This window comes from Rhinopithecus roxellana, chromosome 12 (genome assembly GCF_007565055.1).
Source record: "Rhinopithecus roxellana isolate Shanxi Qingling chromosome 12, ASM756505v1, whole genome shotgun sequence".
NCBI classification, from domain to species: Eukaryota; Metazoa; Chordata; class Mammalia; order Primates; family Cercopithecidae; genus Rhinopithecus; species Rhinopithecus roxellana.
The window spans coordinates 74,229,407-74,249,261 of record NC_044560.1 but is presented as its reverse complement, the minus strand read 5'-3'; the positions used below and the strand labels follow the sequence as shown (position 1 = coordinate 74,249,261).

General features: G+C 38.7%; 1 protein-coding gene and 2 pseudogenes across 2 annotated transcripts in view; all 3 read right to left on the bottom strand.

The window, feature by feature from the left end:
• Window positions 1-19,855, bottom strand: part of ZNF738 (zinc finger protein 738) — a 452,488-nt gene that overhangs the window by 404,991 nt on the left and 27,642 nt on the right. The window lies entirely within an intron of this gene.
• Window positions 3,687-6,041, bottom strand: LOC115892154 (annotated as a pseudogene).
• LOC104664006 lies at window positions 7,025-18,197 on the bottom strand (annotated as a pseudogene).

The following is a 19,855-nucleotide window of genomic DNA, read 5'->3' as shown; positions in this document are numbered from 1 at the left end:
AAATGGGATTGTGACATATACTCAGTCCAAGCACCTAGGTTATGTGACTCTCCTGCCTGAGCCCTGCCCTCAAGGGAATTTGACATATCATTGAACCCAGCACCTAGGTGATGTGGCTCTCCTCTCCTGCCTGGGCCGTGCCTACAGAGAAAATTGTGACATATTCCTCGACCCAGCACCAGGTAATGTGATTCTCCTGCCTGTGCACTGCCTACAGAGGGCATTGTGACATGTCGCTGGGCCCATCAACCATGTGATATGAATCTCCTCTCTGCCTGAGCCCCGCCCTCAGGATTGTAAAATATTGCTGGGCTCAGCACCCAGGTAATGTAACCCTCTTGCTTTAGCACTACCCAAAGGAGAAATTGTGACATCTCTCTGGGCCAATCCTCTAGATGATGTGAACCTCCTCTCCTGCCCCCTCCCTGCTCTGGGACTGTGACACATTACCAGACTCAGCACCTAGGTGATGTGACTCTCCTCTCCTGTCTAGGACCTGCCCAATTGGTGATTGTGACACATCACTGGGCCTAGCACCTAGGTAATATGACTCTTCTCTTTTGCCTGGCCCCAGGTTGCATTGTGACATATCACTGGGCCCAGCACCCAGATGTTACTCTTCTTCTCCCTGGATTTGCTCACAGCTGGGATTCTGACGTGTACCTGAGCCCAGCATCTAGGTGGTGTTAGTCTCTTCTCCTGCTTAATACCTGCCCTGGGTACTGGGCAAGGCGATAGGTCACAATGCCCCCTGAGATCAGGGCCCAGGCAAAAAAAAGTCACATCACCTGTGTGCTGTGCCCAGTGATGTGTCACATTGTCCCTTGGGGACAGAGTTCAGGAAGGAGAGTGACATCACCTACATGCTGCATCCAGTGATATATCACTTTCCTGCCTAGGCTCTGCCCACAGAAGGCTTTGTGACAGATCTATGGGCCTAAAATCTAGGTCATTTCACTTATTTTGGGGGGCCTTTATGCACAAAAGATTGTGACATATTTCTGGGCACAGTATACAGGTGAGATGACACTCCTGCCTGGGCCTGGCCCACAGAAGGAATTATATCACTGGTTCCATCACCTAGGTGAGGTAACTCACCTCTCCTGCCTGGGCCCTGCCTACAGGAGGAATTGTGACATAACACTGGGCCCAGTACCTAGGTGATGTGACTCTTTTGCCTTGTTCCTTCCCACAGGTGAGAGTGTGACATACCTGGGCTCAACTCACAGCTGTGAAAATAACTCTCATTCTTTTTTTTTTTTTTGAGACGGAGTCTTGCTGTGTCGCCCAGGCTGGAGTGCAGTGGCGTGATCTCGGCTCACTGCAAGCTCCGCCTCCCGGGTTCCTGCCATTCTCCCGCCTCAGCCTCCGAGTAGCTGGGACTACAGGCGCCCGCCACCGCACCCGGCTAGTTTTTTGTATTTTTAGTAGAGACGGGGTTTCACCGTGTTAGCCAGGAGGGTCTCGATCTCCTGACCTCGTGATCCACCCGCCTCGGCCTCCCAAAGTGCTGGGATTACAGGCTTGAGCCACCGCGCCCGGCCATAACTCTCATTCTTGTACCCAGCCAATAGGAGGGATTTTGACTCTCATAGATACGTTTAGGGCAACCGGTAAGGTCCTGGGTCTCCTACTTTTATGAAGATAACACAGAGGATTATCACACTCACACATATCATATAAAGCCCTTGAGTGGTACAGAAAGTGTCATAACAACACAGGAGCAGGCTCACACCTGTAATCCCAGTACTTTGGGGGGCCGAAGCAGGCAGATCACCTGAGGTCAGGAGTTTGAGACCAGTCTGGTCAACATGGTGAAACCCCGTCTCTACTAAAAACACAAAAATCAGCCAGGTGTGGTGGCACATGACTGTAATCCCAGCTACTCAGGAGGCTGAGGCAGGAGAATCACTTGAACCCAGGAGGCGGAGGTTGCAGTGAGCCGAGATTGCGCCATTGCACATCTCGGCAATGACACATTGTCATCCAGCCTGAGTGACAGAGCAAGACTCCGTCTCAGAAAACAAAAAAAAACAGCACTCAGATGATATTATGACTCTCATATTCACACTCAGCTGCCAGAATTGTTGCCCTCAAACATGGACACAGCCCACTGGTGAGGTCCTGGATCTCACAGGAGTACACAGTTGAAATTGTGACTGTCGTACATAGGCCTGGCCACAGGTGTGATGCTGACTCATTTCTGGAGACAGCACACAGGGACAATGAGGACTTTCATACCTGAACCCAGCCAATAGGAGAGATGTTGACTCTTGTACCTAGGGCAATGAGTAAGATCCTGACTCCATACCAGCACAAGTTTCCAGAGCACACAGCAACTGTCTTGCACGCTGTACAGAGCCCTTGGGTTATACAGAGTTTCATAACATGGCCCAGGACACAGAAGTTATTGTGACTCTCATGTGCACACCCAACCAACAGTAAGGATTGTCACCCTCTTTCATAAACCCACCCCACTGTTGAAGTTCTTAATCTCACACTCCAGCCTGGGCAACAAACATGAAACTCTATTTCTAATAAAATAAAATAAAATAAAATAAAATAAAATAAAATAAAAAATAAAATAAAATAAAATAAAATAAAATAAAAATAAAATAAAATATACTGTCATTACTTCTAGTTGACATAACACAAGAATTCAGCTGTTGTTGCTGTAGAAACTAGAAGTCATGGTTGACTCCACTTTACTTCCGGTCTCTCTATTTTACACAATCAAAGTAGCACACCAAAGCCGGGAATGCTACACCTTGATTGCAAACACACCAGTGACCTTCTAGTAAGAATATATGTGTGAGGATATCAACTTGAAATTCTTGACATCTTTTGTTGAAGTACAGACTTCTATATGACAAATAATAATAATAATAATAAAGAATTTAACACTGCAATGGAATCAGAAGAGTATTCTAACAGTACCTTCTAATCAATTATTATTTTTTCATCACCAGAATGGTTGTGATAGAGTGGTTGCAGTAGTGTAGTCATAAATAACCCATACGCTGTATTTCATCATTTTTGGTATCCGACCATAAGAATTTTATGCTTAAAAAAAAATGTTTCCTTGCTAGGCAGAGTGGCTCATACCTGTAATTCTAGCACTTTGGGAGGAGGCAGACAGATCACCTGAAGTCAGGAGTTTGAGACCAGCCTGGCCAACATGGCAAAACCCCATCTCTACTAAAAATACAAAAATTAACTGAGCGGGTGGCAGATATCTGTAATTCTAGCTACCCAAAAGGCTGAGGCAGGAGATTTGCTTGAACCTGGGAGGCGAAGGTTGCAGTGAGCTGAGTGCCACTGCACTCAAGCCTGGGTGACAGAGTCAGACTCCTCAAAAAAAAAAAAAAAAAAAAAAAAAAAAAAAAAAAAAAAAAAATTTCTTTTCCTAATTCAGGAATTTAACATGATTTTCACAGCCTCACATTTTCAAAAATGGTTTATTCTAAAAAAGAAATGTGATTAAACCACATTTTCCCCCCAAAAGAGTAGAATAACAAATTATAGTGTACAGTCAATAAATAAAATATAAAGATGTATCCATTTATTTTAGCTGCACACTTGGGGATAAAACACTTTTTGGGCTATAAACCAAGAGCTTTCAGAGACATTAGCTCATAAAACTTGGGGGTACCTGGTATAAAAACATTCACCTCTATACCCAAAAGAGACATAATTCTGTGTCTTTCACTCCTAATTTCAACTATTAACCCCAAACTGGAGAAATGTAACATGCCATTATACCACAAAGCATTTTATTATTTTTATTTTAGATTCATGGGGGTACCTGGGCAGATTTGTAACATAAGTATACTGCATGATGTCGAGGTTTGGACACTTAATAATCCCATTGTCCAAGTAATGTACCTCATACCTGATAAGTAGTTTTTCAATGCTTGTCTTGGCATTTTTTTTGTTTTAGAATTCCCAGCGTTTGTTTCCATGTTCACCCAATGTTTAACACCCACTTATAAATGAGAACATGTAGCATCTGAAATACTTATATACCGTGCAATACTAAGAAACCACAGAAAAAGACGTTCTTTGCAGCAACATGGATGCAGCAGAAGGCCTTTATTCTTTTTTTTTTTTTGACCTCTGAACTTTTTATTGGCCTCCTGTTCCCCAAAGGGTACCCTGTTTCTGCTGACTCAGACAGCACTTTGTTGATCTCAGACAGCTCTTTGCCATCAACTCTCTGGCAGGTGGTGGTCTTTTGGATGATTTGCATGGAGTTGCTGCTGTCCAGGGCATCACCAAGATTGAAGTTCTCTCCATCTTCCAGCAGGCGGCCGTAGGTGGCGATCTTAGCCTCCAGCTTGACTTTGATGTTCAACAGGGTCTCCTACTCCTGGGCCTGGCGCTGTCCCTCTGCCTGGGTTTCTGTCAGCTCTGACTACAGGTGCAGCAGGATCCCATTGAGCTGCTCCATCTGCAGGGCTTAGAGGGCTTCCACGTTCCTCAGGCTGTCCTCCAAGCTGGTAGAAGGTCTTTATTCTAAGCAAATTAACAAAGAACATGAATCCAAGATTCATGGGTACCTAGTTTAATTCTGTCTTTTCTATGGTGAATAGCGCCACAGTAAACATGTGAGTGCCAGTGTCTTTTTGGTAAAATAATTTCTTATTCTATGGTATATACCCATTAATGCGATTAATGGGTCAAATAGCAATTCTATTTTAGTTATTTGAGAAATCTTCAAACTGTGTTCTACAGGGGTTGAATTAATTTGCATTTCCACCAACAGTGTATAATAGATTCCCTTTTCTCCACAACCTCAACATTTTTATTTTTGTTTCTTTAATTTCTAAGGTGTTAGTTATAATTTTTTTTCTAGAGCCCTATGTCTAGAAGAGTACTTTCTACATGTTCTTCTAGGGGTTTTAATAGCTCAAAGTCTTGCAGTTAAGTCTTTAAACTATATTGTGATATATTGTTTACATCGTGAGAGGTAGGGTATTTTTTTTTCTTCTGCATATGACTAACGAGTTTTCCCAGTATCATTTCTTAGACAGGGAGTTATTTTCTTTCTATTTCTGTTGACTTTATCAAAAGTAGGTTGTGCGAGTGTAGCTTTATTTCAGGGCTCTATCTTCTGTTCCATATGGTTTGGCTCTGTGTCCCCACCCAAATCTCACCTTGAATTGTAATAATCCCCACATGTCATGGGAGGGTCTGGGTGGGAGGTGATTAAATCATCGGGGTAGGTTTTCCCATGCAGCTCTCTGGGTAGTGAATAAGTCTCTTAAGATCCGATGATTTTATAAAAGGGAGTTCTTCTGCACATGCTCGCTCTTGCCTGCTGCCATGTCTTGCTATCCCTTTGGCTTTCATCATGAATGTGAGGCCTCCCCAGTCACATTGAACTGTGAGTCAATTAAACCTTTCTTTTATAAATTACCCAGTCTCAGGTTTGTCTTTATTAGCAGCATAAAAATGGACCAATACAGTCTATGTGTCCATTTTTGTACCAGAACCATGTTATACTGATGACTGTAGCTTGTAGCACAGTTTGAAGTCAGGTAATTCAATGCCTCCTGGTTTTATTTTGTTTGTTTGTTTAATGTTGCATTGCCTATCTTGGCTTTTTTTTTTTTTTTCAATTTTATAACTTTATTTGATGTATTTGACAATCAGTGATTAGTTCTCATCCACATTGACTGTAGATTTTTGAAAGTGGTAACAGGTACATAGGTAACCAAAGTATAGAGCTTATTTGGTGAATCTTCATCCTCATTACGTTTTCTGGACAGCCACACACGGATTCGGTATGAGACATTCCTTATTCCTTTGGCCCAGACAGCTTTGTTGAGCCTGGTATCAATGCGCACATCTGGAGTTCCCATTTCCTTCATGGCAAATTTCCGAATCTCTTTGAGCGCCCTAGGGGCACGCTTCTTGAAGCCCACTCCATGGATGTGCTTGTGAATGTTGATGGTGTATTCTCGGGTCACCACCTCGTTGATGGCAGAAGGGCCCTTTTTCTTCTCGTCACCATTCTTTGCGGGAGCCATTCTGCCGGGTCCAAGTTGGAAAGCTATTTTGGCTTTTTAAAAAATTCTCCCATATAAATTTTAGAATAGTTTTTTTCCTAATTCTATAAAAATGGCATTGATAGTTTGATAGGAATAACAATCTGCAGGTTGCTTTAAGTGGCATGACATGTTAATTATATTAAATCTTCAAATTCATGAGCATGAAATGTTTTTCCATTTATTTGTGTTTTGTCTGATTTCTTTCAGCAGTGTTTTGTTGTTTTCTTTGTAGAGATATTTTACCTCCTTCGTTTAATGTATTCCTAAGTACGTCATTTTTTCTTTGTGGCTATTGTAAACAGAACTGTGTTCTTTTATTTACTTATTTTAACTGTGAACTTTTTACTGGCCTCCTGCTCCCCAAAGGGTATCCTCTTTCTGCTGGCTTAATGTCTCAGAACTTTGGTGTCGTTGGTCTCAGACACCACTTTGCCATACACTATCTGGGGGGTGGTGGTCTTTTGGATGATTTGCATGGAGTTGCTGCTGTCCAGGGCATCACTGGGATTGAAGTCTTCACCATCTTCCAGCAGGTGGCAGTAGATGGTGATCTCAGCCTCCAGCTAGATCTTGATGTTCAGCAGGGTCTTGTACTCCTGGGCCTGGCACTGCCCCTCTGCCCAGGTCTGTGCCAGCTCTGACTCCAGGTGCAGCAGGATCCCATTGATCTGCTCCATCTGCAGGGTGTAGCAGGCCTCCACCTCCCTCAGGCTGTTCTCCAAGCTAGCCTTCAGATTTCTCATTGAGTCCAGGTCAATCTCCAAGGATTGGACTGTACATCTAAGATCTGTGAACATCATCTCAGCAGCTACAACCTTGGCGGACTGCGTGGTGACCACTGTAGTGCTCTCCTCAATCTGCTGAGACTAGTACTTGTCCAACTCCTCTCGGTTCTTCTGAGTCAGCTCGTTGTATTGGGCCCGGATGTCTGCCATGATCTTGGCAGGGTCCTGAGCTTTGGGGCAACTACCTCCATGGTCAGCCCAGAGCTATCAACCTGGGCTTACAGTCCTTTTACTTCCTCTTCATGGTTCTTCTTCATAAAGAGCAGCTCCTCCATGAGAGCCTTGATCTCTGTCTCCAGCTGCAGCCAAGTGACATAGGTGTCATCAATGACTTTGCAAAGCCCATGGATGTCGCTCTCCACAGACTGGCGCATGGCCAGCTCTGTCTTATACCTGACTCTAAAGTCATCAGCAACAAGATGGACATTGTTGATCTGCAGAACGATGTGGACATTGTCCACAATATTTGTGAAGATCTGAGCCCTCAGGTCCTCGATGGTCTTGAAGTAATGGCTTGTCTCTGACCTGGGGTCCCATCTTCTGCAGGTGCTCCCGGATTTTGAATTCCACTTTCTGGTTCTCGGTCCTCAGGCTCCTCACTCTGTTCAGGTAGGAGACCAGGCAGTAGTTCAGGTTTTGCATAGTCTTCTCATTCTGGATGCCTCCCATTCCTGTCAGACCACCGGCCATCCCTGCAGTCAGGACCCTGGACCCCATGCTGCCTCGGAAGCTGGTGAAGCAGGACACAGAGATCTGGGAACCAGAGGCCCCCATGCCTGCATAGACGCTGGCTGCGCTGCTGACCATCCAGGTGCCTGGACAGAGCCCAGGGACCGGTAGTTGGTGAAGAAGGTGGAGCGAGTGGTGAAACTCATGCTGTCCGGGGAGGAGAGCGAGAGGACAGGACTCAGGCTCTGTCAACGACCATAACTGTGTTTTTGATTTTGTTCTCAGCTTGAATGTTATTCATGTACAGAAAAGCTAGTCATTTGTGTATGCTAATTTTGTATCCTGAGACTTTGCTTAAGTCATTTTTTAGGCTTAGGGGTCTTTTTGTGACATCTCCAGTTTCCCAGGTAGATAATTATATAATCTGTGAGGATAATTTGACTTTCTCTTTTATTTAGATCCCTTTTATTTCTTTATCTTGTTTAATCGCTCTAGCTAGGACTTCCAGAACTATGTTGAATATGAGTGTTTAGAGTGGATATTCTTGTCTTATTTTTATTCATATGGAGAGTTCACCCAGCTGTTTCCTGTTCAGTATGATTTCAGCTGAAGATTTGTCACAGATGGCTTTACTATTTTGAGATGTTTCTTTAATGCCTAGTTTGTTGACAATATTTTTATAAATATTGGATTTTTTGAATGCTTTTTCTGCATCTATTGTGATAATCATGTTTGCTTTTAATCTTTACTTGATGAATCACATTTATTGACTTGCATATGATGAAACATTCTTGCATTCATGAATTAAAGCTCCCATGATTGTGAGAAAATTTTTTTATTTGATTATGAACTCAGCTTGCTAACACTTTATGGAGAATTTTTGTTTTAATGATCACCCGAAATATTGGCCTACAGTTGCTGTTGTTGTTGTGTCTTCACTAGATTTTGGTATCAAGATGATACTGGTTTTATATAAAGAGTTAGGAAGAAATCCCACCTTGATTTTTTGGAGTACAGAGGATCAGTACTGGCTTGTCTTTGTATATGTGGTAGAATTTGGTTGTGAATTCATCTGATCTAGGGCTATTCACGGTTGGTGGGTTTTCTAATACCAATGTATATATTTCTATTACTATTCTATAATGTATAATTTCTACTGCTAAATGTATAATTTCATTATACATTTTATTAATTTTTGCTGTGTTCAAGATTTTTGCTTCTTTCTGGTTCAATCTTGAGAGGTTGTGTGTATCCAGGAGTTTATCTATTTTCTCTAAATTTTTTAGTTTGCCTGTGTGGAGATGTTCATGGTAGTCTCTGAGGATGTTTTGTATTTATGTGGAGTTAGTTGTGATTTCACAACTCTAACATTTAAATAGATGCAGAATAAAAGTTTGACACATTCCCTAATGATAAATCTCTGAAAAAATTAAGTATAGGACAAATGCACCTCAAGCCAATAAATGCCACATATAACAAAAAAGTGCACAGTAAACAGCATACTAAACAGGGAAATGTAAGCTTTTACTCTGAAAGCTAGAACAAGACAAGGATGACCACTCTCTTCAGTCTTACTAAACATAGTATGAAATGTCCAAGACAGAGAAATTAGAGAATAAAATCAAAGGCATCCAGATTGGAAAAAAAAGTTAAATTATTATCATTTGCAGAAGACATAATCTTAAGTATAGAAAAGCCTAAGACTTTACTAAGAACTACTAGAAACTAACAAATTCATTAAATTTACAGAATACAAAATCCACATGCAAAAGTCAGTAGCATTTTTGTAAACAATTAACTATCTCAAAATAAAATTGAAAAACAATCCTATCTACAATAACTATAGTAACTATACTTTGAGATAAATGTAACCAAAAAGTCAAAACACCTTACATTATAATCTCAATAATATTAAAGTAATACATAATACACAAATGAAAAATATGAATTGGCATTAATATTGTTAAATATCTGCATTACACAAAATGATTTACAAATATAATGCAACCTCTATCAAAATACCAGTGACAAACTTCATAGGAACTTAAAAATATATATGTAAAATTTATATGGTACCATAGAAGACCCTGAATAGCAAAACCAATCAAGCAAAACAAAAAAGGCTGAAGGTATTAACCTACCTGGATTTGAAATATGCTACAAACCTATAGTAACCAAAACTGTATGATAGTTCAATTAAAAAAAGACACATAGGCTAATGGAGCAGGAGAGAAATGAGAAATATATTCATATACTTATAGCTGATTATATTAATAGGTGACAATCTTTTAGGGAAATGACAGTATCTTCAATAAATGGCATTAAGAAAACTTTATAGCCATATGCAGAGCAATAAAATTAGACCCTCATCTCACACCATATAAAAAAATCAACTTAAAATAAATTAGATATTTAAATGTAAGGCTTGAAATTCTGAAACTAGTATAAAAAATATACAGTGAAAGCCCCATAACATTAGTATGGGCAGTGGTTTTCTAAAATTTAACCTCAGAATCCCAGGGAACCAAAGAAAAAATAGAGGAGTCAGATTACTTCAAATTAAAAAGTTGCTGCACAGAATCTGATACAATCAACAGGATGAGACAACTAAAAAATGGGAGAAAATATGTGCAAATTATACATGTGACCGGGGTTTAATATCAAAATATATAAGAAACTCAATTATAGAACAAAAAACAAATAATACTAAAAACGAGTTAAAGGCTTATTTTTCAAAAAAGACATAGGCAAGAGATATAAAAAATGTTCAATATCAATTATTACCAGGAAAAGAAAAGCAATAAATAAATAAATAAAACTATGATTATCGACTCACTTCTGTTTGAATGACTTATTAAAAAGAAGAAAATATTAGTACAGGTGTGAAGAAAAAGGAATGCTTACACATTGTTGGTTTGAATGTAAATGAAAACAGCCATTATAAAAAACAAAATAGGCTGGGCACAGTGGCTCAGGCCTGTAATCCCAGCACTTTGGGAGGCCGAAGCAGGTGGATCACCTGAGGTCCGGAGTTCGAGACCAACCTGACCAACACGGAGAAACCGTGTCTCTACTAAAAATACAAAATTAGCCAAGTGTGGTAGCGCATGCCTGTGATCCCAGCTACTCGGGAGGCTGAGGGAGAACCGCTTGAATCTGGGAGGCAGAGGTTGCGGTGAGCCAAGATCACACCATTGCACTCCAGCCTGGCAACAAGAGTGAAACTCCATCTCAAAACAAACACACAAAAATAAATAAAAAATAGAGACGTCTCAAAAAATTTAAAATAAAACTATCATGTAATACAGCAATTGTAATATTGGATATATATCCAAAACAAAACAGGAGAATTGCTTGAACTCGTGAGGTGGAGGCTGCAGTGAGCCGAGATGGCACTACTGCACTCCAACCTGGGCTACAGAGCAAGACTCCGTCTCAAAAAGAAAAAAAAAAAAAAAAAAAGACAATATGATATATATAAACAATGGAATACTACTTATCTTCAAAAAAGAAAATTCTATTATTTTCAATCACATGGATTAACCTGGAGGACATCACATTACCTGAAATAGGCCAGGCACATAAAGATTATTATTATTTTTGTGACAGTCTTGCTCTGTCGCCCAGGCTGGAGTGCAGTGGCGCGAACTTGGCTTACTGCAACCTCTGCCTCCCAGGTTCAAGAGATGCTCCTGCCTCAGCTGGGACTACAGGCGCCCGCCTCCATGCCCAGCTAATTTTTCTGTTTTCAGTAGAGGGGGTTTCACCACATTGGCCAGGCTAGTCTCAAACTCCTGACTTTGTGATCTGTCCGCCTCGGCCTCCCAAAGAGCTAAGATTACAGACGTGAGCCATGGCGTCCGGGACAGAAAGATTATTTCATAATTTTACTTACACATTGATCCTAAAAAAACGTAATCTCATTGAAGTAGAAAGTAAAATGGTGACCACCAGATACCAAGGTATTTAGAAGGGGGTTTTGGAAAGATGTCAGCAAAAAATACTTAATTATACTTGAATAGGAGAAATAATTTCAAAAGATTTTTTGTACAGCATGGTGACTATAGTTCATAATAACGTATTTGTATTTTTGAAAAGTGCTAAGACTATGTCACATGCTCTCACCACAAAAATGTTAACTATGAGAGGTAAAGCATTAATTATCTAGAATTAAACATTTGACAATGTATACACACTTCCAAAGTCATGTTTTACAGAATATTTATTTATTACAGATAATAACTGCATAAAAGACACTAAAAGGGCAGTTGTTGTTTATGGTCTCATGACTGGCCACTCTTTGTACACAGTAAACAAGTTTGTGAGCCAACTAATAGGATATGTTTCAATCAAAAGTTGCCATGATCTCCAAGTTCTCCAGAGAAAATGATCAATAAGTTGGCTACAGTTAGGTGACTAAGAATAGAAACTCTAGACTGAACTTCACCCACTAAAGAAACTATATAAGACTGAGAAATGCGGCCGGGCGCGGTGGCTCAAGCCTGTAATCCCGGCACTTTGGGAGGCCGAGACGGGCGGATCACGAGATCAGGAGTTTGAGACTATCCTGGCTAACATGGTGAAACCCCGTCTCTACTAAAAAATACAAAAAGCTAGCCGGGCCAGGTGGCTGGCGCTAGCCGGGCCAGGTGGCTGGCGCCTGTAGTCCCAGCTACTCGGGAGGCTGAGGCAGGAGAATGGCGTAAACCCGGGAGGCGGAGCTTGCAGTGAGCTGAGATCCGGCCACTGCAGTACAGCCGGGCGACAGAGCGAGACTCTGTCTCAAAAAAAAATAAAAAATAAATAAATAAATAAAAGACTGAGAAATGTTTTCAAATTGTAGTATCAACATAAAAAAGAAACATTCCACATTTTAGATCCACAGAGGTCATTTTATTATTTTACAAACTTTAACATTCACACTTAAAAACAGAAGATTATGCATGGAAACATTAAGTTGTGCTATATCATAGAAAATTAAATTTTTAAAATTTCACTTACCATTAGCTCTCCTAAAAATTTAATTTCTGAGATATATTTTTTAGCAAATATTTGCCACACTTTGTGTAAGAATTTAATATTTTTCTTTTACAAGCAGAGAAAAATAACACTAACTGACTTAATCCTCTCACCTATGGATACTGAATGCATTTTATCTTAATTAACTGATCTGAAAGTTGTATTGATAAGCAAACTCTCCAGTTAATACTAATTGTTTAGTACATAAAAAAAAAAAAAAAACTTTCTCATCAAAACCTACAAAGTGCCGTGTAAAATGACATGGCATAAAGACAACAATGAGAAAACCATAGCTATAATACAGAAAAAGAAGAAGGGCTGTGATGCATACATAGCTGGAATACACATAATAAAACAAAAGATACTTAGAAAATAAAGGAAGCATAATAATAGGAGACTTTAACATCCCACTGTCAACATTAGACAGATCAACGAGACAGAAAGTTAACAAGGATATCCAGGAATCGAACTCAACTCTGCACCAAGTGGACCTAATAGACATCTACAGAACTCTCCACCCCAAATCAACAGAATATACATTCTTCTCAGCACCACATCGCACTTATTCCAAAATTGAACACATAGTTGGAAGTAAAGCACTCCTCGGCAAATGTAAAAGAACAGAAATTATAACAGACTATCTCTCAGACCACAGAGCAATCGAACTAGAACTCAGGACTAAGAAACTCAATCAAAACCGCTCAACTACATGGAAACCGAACAACCTGCTCCTGAATGACTACTGGGTACATAACAAAATGAAGACAGAAATAAAGATGTTCTTTGAAACCAATGAGAACAAAGATACAACATACCAGAATCTCTGGGACACATTTAAAGCAGTGTATAAAGGGAAATTTATAGCACTAAATGCTCACAACAAAGCAGGAAAGATCTAAAATTGACACCCTAACATCACAATGAAAAGAACTAGAGAAGTAAGAGTAAACACATTCAAAAGGTAGCAGAAGGCAAGAAATAACTAAGATCACAGCAGAACTGAAGGAGATAGAGACACAAAAAACCCTCCAAAAAATCAATGAATCCAGGAGCTGGTTTTTTGAAAAGATCAACAAAATTGATAGACCACTAGCAAGACAAATAGAGAAGAAAAGAGAGAAGAATCAAATAGACGCAATAAAAAATGATAAAGGGGATATCACCACCGACCCCACAAAAATACAACCTACCATCAGAGAATATTATAAACACCTCCACGCAAATAAACTAGAAAACCTAGAAGAAATGGATAATTTCCTGGACACTTACACTCTAACAAGACTAAACCAGGAAGAAGTTGAATCCCTGAATAGACCAATAGCAGACTCTGAAATTGAGGCAATAATCAATAGCCTACCAATCAAAAAAAGTCCAGGACCAGATGGATTCATAGCCGAATTCTACCAGAGGTACAAGGAGGAGCTGGTACCATTCCTTCTGAAACTATTCCAATCAATTGAAAAAGAGGGAATCCTCCCTAACTCATTTTATGAGGCCAACATCATCCTGATACCAAAGCCTGACAGAGATACAACAAAAAAAGAGAATTTTAGACAAATATCCCTGATGAACATCGATGCAAAAATCCTCAATAAAATACTGGCAAACCAAATCCAGCAGCACATCAAAAAGTGTATCCACGATGATTAAGTGGGCTTCATCCCTCAGATGCAAGGCTGGTTCAACATACGCAAATCAATAAACGTAATCTAGCATACAAACAGAACCAAAGACAAAAACCACGTGATTATCTCAATAGACGCAGAAAACGCCTTTGACAAAATTCAACAGCCCTTCATGCTAAAATCTCTCAATAAATTCGGTATTGATGGAACGTATCTCAAAATAATAAGAGCTATTTATGACAAACCCACAGCCAATATCATACTGAATGGGCAAAAACTGGAAAAATTCCCTTTAAAAACTGGCACAAGACAGGGATGCTCTCTCTCACCACTCCTATTCAACATAGTGTTGGAAGTTCTGGCTAGGGCAATCAGGCAAGAGAAAGAAATAAAGGGTATTCAGTTAGGAAAAGAAGAAGTCAAATTGTCACTGTTTGCAGATGACATGATTGTATATTTAGAAAACCCCACCATCTCAACCCAAAATCTCCTTAAGCTGATAAGCAACTTCAGCAAAGTCTCAGGATACAAAATCAATGTGCAAAAATCACAAGCATTCTTATACACCAGTAACAAACAGAGAGCCAAATCATGAATGAACTCCCATTCACAATTGCTTCAAAGAGAATAAAATACCTAGGAATCCAACTTACAAGGGATGTAAAGGACCTCTTCAAGGAGAACTACAAACCACTGCTCAATGAAATAAAAGAGGACACAAACAAATGGAAGAACATACCATGCTCATGGATAGGAAGAATCAATATTGTGAAAATGACCATACTGCCCAAGGTAATTTATAGATTCAATGCCATCCCCATTAAGCTACCAATGACTTTCTTCACAGAATTGGAAAAAACTGCTTTAAAGTTCATATGGAACCAAAAAAGACCCTGCATTGCCAAGACAATCCTAAGCCAAAAGAACAAAGATGGAGGCATCATGATATCTGACTTCAAACTACACTACAAGGCTACAGTAACCAAAACAGCATGGTACTGGTACCAAAACAGAGATATAGACCAATGGAACAGAACAGAGCCCTCAGAAATAATACCACACATCTACAGCCATCTGATCTTTGACAAACCTGACAAAAACAAGAAATGGGGAAAGAATTCCCTATTTAATAAATGGTGATGGGAAAATTGGCTAGCCATAAGTAGAAAGCTGAAACTGGATCTTTTCCTTACTCCTTATACAAAAATTAATTCAAGATGGATTAGAGACTTAAATGTTAGACCTAAAACCATAAAAACCCTAGAAGAAAAGATTCAATTTTTCAATTTTGGCTTTTGTTACCATTCAGGACGTAGGCATGGGCAAGGACTTCAGGTCTAAAACACCAAAAGCAATGGCAACAAAAGCCAAAATTGACAAATTGGATCTAATTAACTAAAGAGCTTCTGCTCAGCAAAAGAAACTACCATCAGAGTGAACAGACAACCTACAGAATGGGAGAAAATTTTTGCAATCTACTCATCTGACAAAAGGCTAATATCCAGAACCTATAAAGAACTCAATCAAATTTACAAGAAAAAAAAAAAAAAACCAACCCCATCAAAAAGTGGGCAAAGGATATGAACAGACACTTTTCAAAAGAAGACATTCATACAGCCAACAGACACATGAAAAAATGCTCATCATCACTCGCCATCAGAGACATGCAAATCAAAACCACAATGAGATACTATCTCACACCAGTTAGAATGGCAATCATTAAAAAATCAGGAAACAACAGGTGCTGGAGAGGATGTGGAGAAATAGGAACACTTTTACACTCTTGGTGGGACTGTAAACTAGTTCAACCATTGTGGAAAACACTGTGGCAATTCCTCAAGGATGTGAAACTAGAAACACCATTTGACCAGCCATCCCATTACTGGGGATATACCCAAAGGATTATAAGTCATGCTGCTATAAAGACACATGCACATGTATGTTTATTGTGGCACTATTCACAATAGGAAAGACTTGGAATCAACCCAAATGTCCATCAGTGACAGACTGGATTAAGAAAATGTGGCACATACACACCATGGAATATATGCAGCCATAAAAAAGGATGAGTTCATGTCCTTTGTAGGGACATGGATGCAGCTGGAAACCATTATTCTCAGCAAACTATCACAAGAACAGAAAACCAAATACCGCATGTTCTCACTCATAGGTGGGAATTGAACAATGAGATCACTTGGACACAGGAAGGGGATCATCACACACCGGGTCCTATTGTGTGTGGGGGGGAGGGATAGCATTAGGAGATATACCTAACGTAAATGACGAGTTAATGGGTGCAGCACACCAACATGGCACATGTATACATATGTAACAAACCTGCATGTTGTGCACATGTACCCTAGAACTTAAAGTATAATAATAATAAAAAAAAGAAAATAAAGGAAGCAGAATTTCTCTTTAAATTCAGCAAGAGTCAGCTCTGTAACCTGGAAAAAACGTCTTCTTAACATGAAGAATCAATATTATTTTTTCACCATTGATATTTTCCATCTCTGACTTAAAGCTATAAACTAACTTCAGCAGGAATATTTATAGCTTGTTATGGAGCATCTGTTACACAGCAAGCACTGTCATGTCTGTTTGCTATATTTATATATAAAAACATCCTCATGACTTATAAAGCATCCTTAGTACTTACCTGAAAAAAAAATTGGCTCAATAAATAAATATAGTTATTTCAATTATAAAAAGTGAAAAGAACAACTAAAGAAAAGCAGGTTAAATAGAGTTCTTCAATTAAAAGAAGAAATGAAATGTTCTAAGAACATAAAATATAACTTAATACACTAATTTTGGAATTACATCTAAAAATTATTTTGTGTGCACTACTAAATTTTATAAAAGCATTATAATCCCTGACAAACTCACATAATGCCTCAGCAACTATAAAAAAATTATAAAAAACAAGAAAATTATAGGTCCAGCATGCGTACCAGGCAAGTCAAAACAAAAATATTTGCATGAGAAGATTCTGAACCATAAGCCATGATATATTACAGTAATATATTCAACATAAAGCAGAGAGTATACATTTGTTTTCAGCATTTTTGAGATATTCAGTTTTCTAGTAAACTAGTTAGCTTATTATTATTATCATTTTTTGGAGATGAGTCTTACTCTTTCCCCCAGGCAGGAGTGCATTGGCATAATCTCAGTTCACTGCAAACTCCACCTCCTGGGTTCAAGCAATTCTCCTGTCTCAGCCTCTTGAGTAACTGGGACTAGAGGTGCACACCACCACACCCAGCTAATTTTTGTAGTTTTAGTAGAGATGGGGTTTCACCATATTGGTCAGGCTGGTCTCAAACTCCTGACCTCAGGTGATCCACCTGCCTCAGCCTCCCAAAGTGATGGGATTACAGGCGTGAGCCACGGCACACAGCTAATTATTTACCTTATTAACATGATTTGTTTTGCTCCAATATTGCTGTTTTCTTCTGAATATAGGTACAAATTCATATTCACAAAACACATATACTTTATAATTTTCTTACCCCTAAGGTTTATCTTTAGAGTAATATATGTGTATTCGACCTCTATGTAAATAAAAATTAAGAGTCTGTATGTTTGCAGGCAGAAAGGCCACATGTTTAAAGAAAAATATTAAAAAATTTTTAAATGTTTATTCAGAATTCAGAAATGTATGGATTTTATTAATACTTCTATACAATTCTTATTATGACCATAAAATGACCCTGTAACCAAAAACAATTGCACATTTCAAAATAACTAAATGTGTAGAATAGGTTTGTAATACAAAGGATAAATGCTGGAAGTGATGGATACTTCACTTACCCTGATGTGTTTATTACATATTATACACCTGTATCAAAATATTCTATATATGGCATAAATATATACACATACTATGTACCCACAAAAATTTTAAAAAATAAGTTCATATAAGAAAAAAAGAATAAAAATTTAACCTACAAGAACAATATTCTTTAACCAGTTTGCAGTTTAAAGTCACTGGCAAAAGAGATGTTAGTTCATTATGTTACCAAATTGAACACTGTAACCATCTTTAAACTACATTCTTGAGTAAGCTAGATAGGTTAAACTTAGTGGCATAATAACGCATTACTAAATGTACAATGGTCATAATATGTTAAAAAAGTTTAATTAAAAAGCTAAGTTTACATGTAATCTGAAAAATTTAAAATGTACTGCATTTTATTAGAGAAATATAATTAGTAAAATATTACTAATTTTAACTAAAACTAAAAATGTTTTTCATTCACTATAATGCAGAATAATATTACTCTGAACAACTACCTCATATATCACTCAATATTATGTTAATCACAAAGAGCCCCACCACTTAGATTTTCATCATGCATCTTACATTTTAATATTCTTGTTCTTTTTTTTTTTTGAGATGGAGTCTCGCCCTGTCACCCAGGCTGGAGTGTACATAAAAATAGTGTATTTTTTTTTTTTTTTTGAGACTGAGTTTTGCTCTGTCGCCCAGGTTACAGCAGAGTGGTGCGATCTCAGCTCACTGCAACCTCTGCCTTTTGGGTTCAAGTGATTCTCCTGCCTCAACTTCCCCAGTAGCTGGGATTATAGGTGTGCGCCAGAGTGCACAGCTAATTTTTGTAGTTTTTAGTAGATGGGGTTTCACCATATTGGCTAGGTTGGTCTCAAACTCCTGACCTCATGATCTGCTTCCCAAAGTGCTGGGATTACAGGCATGAGCCACCGCACCCAGCTTAATGCTCTTATTCTTTAATAGAAAAGGTCATAAATAATGACCACCTAATAAAAAAAAATCTCATGTCTTTGATGCAGCAACTGATCACATGCTTTCATATGTGAATATAATAGCAATGAAGAAGAAAGAGCATGAAGTAATTTGAAAATTGAATTACATGATTATTTGCTTTTCAAAAAACCTGTAATTTTTTTAAGGAAAAAAAGTATACTTTGAATTGTAATGAAAATGTTGTACTTCTTTTAAAGTTATATACAAATAATTTATCCACCAAAATTAGTTTTGGATTCTTTTCTAGACTCAGCACTCTGATTTAGTGTAGTGTCTGAAGTGACAGCGCCTTAGATATTTCTACTGTGAATCCTCTGATATTTACATAAACTTTGGATTAAATATATTTTTATATCTACTGCATCTGCAAAAATATATTTTAGTATGAATCCTCTGCTGCTTTTTAAGCTGTAGTTTTTGAAAAGGTCTTTCAAAATTTGTTACATTTGCAGGGTTTTTCTCAAATATAATTTCTCTGATGTTGGCCAGGTGTGGTGGCTCACGCCTGTTATCCCAGCACTTTGAGAGGCTGAGGTGGGCGGATCACCTGAGATCAGGAGTTTGAGATGAGCCTGACCAACATGGAGAAACCCCGTCTCTTCCAAAAATTATCTAGGCATGGTGGCACATGCCTGTAATCCCAGTTACTCGGGAGGCTGAAGCAGGAGAATCGCTTGAACCCGAGAGGCAGAGGTTGCGGGGAGCCGAGATCACACCATTGCACTCCAGCCTGGATAACAAGCGAAACTGCGTCTCAAAAAAAAAAAAAATCTCTGATGTTAAACAAAGTTTAAGCGACTGCTTCAGGGGTTTCCTCTAGTACAGAATCAGTACAATAAGATTTGTGATACAAGGTACTACAACCCTCTTTATATTTGCAATGTTTGTCTTCAAAATGATTACTCTTTTTCACAT